Source organism: Lathamus discolor, chromosome 3 (genome assembly GCF_037157495.1).
Source record: "Lathamus discolor isolate bLatDis1 chromosome 3, bLatDis1.hap1, whole genome shotgun sequence".
Taxonomy (NCBI): domain Eukaryota; kingdom Metazoa; phylum Chordata; class Aves; order Psittaciformes; family Psittacidae; genus Lathamus; species Lathamus discolor.
Genome location: NC_088886.1, coordinates 10,637,467 through 10,641,173, shown reverse-complemented (window position 1 = coordinate 10,641,173; position 3,707 = coordinate 10,637,467).

Here is a 3,707-nt window from a genome sequence, read left to right as displayed (position 1 = left end):
GGTTTTCTTAATCTAGTGAGACAAAGATGTAACACCAATACCAACGTGAGGCACTAAAGAGAGCAGGCAAACAGGAGCATTGCTGACACCCACACAGCACACACATCTTCCTGCATCAGTTCCTGCTAATTTTATGAATTACATTTTCCTAAAGGGAGATTTTATTCAGGTTTTACTAGAACTAACCCCTTCCACTTGTTCCACCTTTTGCATTAAGTACCACGATGCTCAGAGCAGAAGAGGATGTGATTCTGTACTATCTTATAGGCCTCCCAGCCAGTATGGAAGGGAGGGTGTGTTCGTACAAGTTTTTAAGTAGGCTGATAAGCAGAGAGGGAAAAATGCTCTTGCTGAAGAAGGACAGGAGTTGGTTACTGTCAAGTGAATCTAGATAGAAAATGCGAGGGTCTAGGCCAGGGCAGACTGTATCGCTCTGTAAACGCCCAGTGCTAAGATAGCCAAGGTAATTCCATCAATACAAGACACAAGCTGGCACAGGAACCCCAGCATATCCTACAGTCTCCACCACACAGAATAAGAGACAATGCTTTCTGCAGCCCCCATAAAGAGACATCCAGAGCTCTGCATTATTGCAGGAGTCCTTAACAGCCCATAAATAGAGCACTTGTGTAAAGAGACAGCCCATTCCTCCCACTTACACAGTCAGGAGCTGCCCTCTCCTACCCATGGCAAGAGCCATGCAGAATAAAGGACCTTGCCCCTTCAGAGCTGATGCCTTGTTTAACTCTTAGCAGCGAGGTCCTGGTGACAGGAAAGGAGGAAAAGAGAACAAAACAGCAGTGAGAGCTTTATAAAGGCATCAGGGGATAAAAGCATCAGGAAACCTATGGCAATGCACCCCAGGAAGCACACTTGAGGCTTGAGCATAGCAGCAGGGGCTGGAAAGTGGAGAAACAGCAAGCTCAATAAACAGTCCAGCTCATCCCTGGAGCCACAGGGGTTCTTCAGAGTCCAAAACACCTCCTGGACCACATAGAGGCACACATCTTCAATGTGACATTGCTTTGGTACAGTGAAAAAGCAACGGTCTATAGGGTTAGGCTATGTGAAGATACAGGCTAAGGTCCTGAAGTCTGGGTGTCCCACATAAAACAAGGAGACAGGAAAACAAATTATCCCATTTCCTTTCTTGAAACTTGAGGTGAACAGAGGCACAAAGCAGTTTCCAGCATAGGTGTCTGTGTGTATGGTTCAAATCAGGGATGCTAGAGAAAGAAAACTTGTGTTTCATCCATCAAAGTCTCTAGGGAATCAGTCTGAAGAGGAGAAATATTGCTTTCAGTGGCAGCGCTTTTAAAATACATCAGTGTTCTATTACATTGCAGGAATCACAGCACGTATGTTCTTGTGTTGCAGAGAGCTGGCCCCTGCAAAGCCTCCAGCTTCTGTCCAAAAAACAAAACAATGGGGAAAATCTGTATTCCTCTCTGGAAACATTCACACAAACAGCAGCACAACTTTAATTAATGTAATTAGTACTCCTAATGTATTTCTGTTCTTACAGCTGTGGCAACACAGACACCTCGAACTAAACTGCGGCCTCTCCAGTGTGAGCTGGGACATTTTGTCCTCTTTCAGCATGTTCAGCCACCGCCACAAAGAAAGGTCTTCCTAATGGGTTTTCCATAGGAAATTCAGGATGACTTGATGTTACACAAGAGCCTATGGTTCCCCATCCCATCTTCAGAAACAGTCTAGTTAGATCTAGTACTGATCGCGCTGCTGAGAAGCCCTAAGCACAAGCAGGTACCATAGTCTGTGTCCCTGGAGAAGGCAACAGGAAACCCTGAGCTGGACCTCCATCTGGGAAGGCTGAGGTGTGCTCTCAGGCACATTCACAGATTGCTAGGGTATCTATTACACGTGCAGGAGAGAGACTTATTTTTATGAGCAAGCTAGATACAAAGGGACAAGGTGGTACTAAACTTACTTTCCACTTCCCCTTGCCAAGGTCTGTGGTTTGTTCAGTCTGTGGCTGAACTTGATCCCTAAAGCACCTAAGGTAAGCATTTCTCTTCTGGAGGTGGGGGCTTTAAACACATTTTTTTTGAGAGATGGAGACAAAAAAATGGCAGGGAGCAATGGATGAGAAATTATGTGAGAAGAATGGAGGACCTTCCCTTCTCACCCCTTCATTACCAGTGGGCTCACAACTGTGCTCTTTGTGCTGTAAGGTTTCATTTTGGTGTTGGTGAAAGCTCTGGAATGAACTCTGGGGAGGGTCCAAGGATGCAGATTGAAAGACAACACGGACATGTACCTGATGGGCAAGAATCACAAAGACCTATTATCCCCGTAAAGCTCACAGACACGCAGCAGCAATCATTAACTGCAGCCAAGTGCATTATCTCTTCATGCGCTCTTCTCCTGCAGACCCAGTAATTCGTCTCATCCTATGCCTTAAAAGACCCAATAGCTGGAAAATGCAACAAGTGAGCTCTCACACCACAAGACATCATTAGCCTGACTGCATCTACTGAAGGCTGTTTATTTTTCTCCAGTAGAAGTGGAAACATTTAAAGCCTTGATGTACAGTCATGGGGACAAAGGAGCCCAGAGCCGGGGAAATCTGACAGCTCACGTCTTTTGCATATTTCTTCGCTAATTCATGATGGCTGATGTTACGTGACAATTCTCCCCCCTCATTAGCAATTCCTTATTAGCCACAGGCTGGAAAAATTGGGGCTGTTCAGCCTTGAGAACAGAAGCTGCATGGAGACTTTATAGCAGCCTTCCAGTATCTGAAGAGGGCCTACAAGGATGCTGGGGAGGGACTCTTCATTAGGGACTGTAGTGATAGGACAAGGGGTGATGGGTTCAGACTTAAACAGGGGAAATTCAGGTTAGATCTAAGGAAGACGTTCTTCCCTGTAAGGGTTGGTGAGGCACTGGCACAGCTTGTCCAAAGAAGTGGTAAATGCTCCATCCCTGGCATTGTTCAAGGCCAGGTTGGACAGAGCATTGGTGACGTGGTTTAGTGTGAGGCACACCTGCCCGTGGCAGGGAGATGGAAATGGATGACCTTATGGTCCTTTCCAACCCAAACCATTCTATGATTCTATATAACTCCAGCCCAAGCCTCTGCTCTGATGCACTGTGAAGCCCTAGCTGTTCCCTTTCCCAAGGGGACAAATAAACCCCTCTCAGTCCCATTATTCCCAAGGCCAGACTTTTTTCCATCATCCTCCCACTCTCTTAATTAAAACTGAAAGGAAGAAGAGATTGTTTCTACCAAGAGATGGTGGCAGCAGCTCTGAAGATGTTATGAATTACAGAAAGTCAACGAGGATAAGCCTGCTGAGTGGGAGCGGGGAGGTATCACTTGCTGTCATCAGAGGACCTCCTGGGAAGAGCTGAAACCCTGAGTGTCCCAAAAATTAAGAGTGCAAATTGATGTGTGCTCCTTCTCTCCGCAGAACCTGTGCGTCATATGAGGCAGGGGTAGCTGTTACCACGGCAACTAATCTAATCTTTATTTTAATTCTTGCTGTAGTCAGATCACAGCAGATAGGAAATAGCTATGCTCAGAATTAGAGCAATTGTATGTGTGAACACACGCACAGGAAAGGTATGTAATTGCATACGTGGCCGTAACTAAATGTAAAACAAAGTAATGTTTTCCTGTGGGGAATATGCTCTTTAAGGAAATAGAACCAAACTGGACTTATCTCAGAGCAGAGGATCTG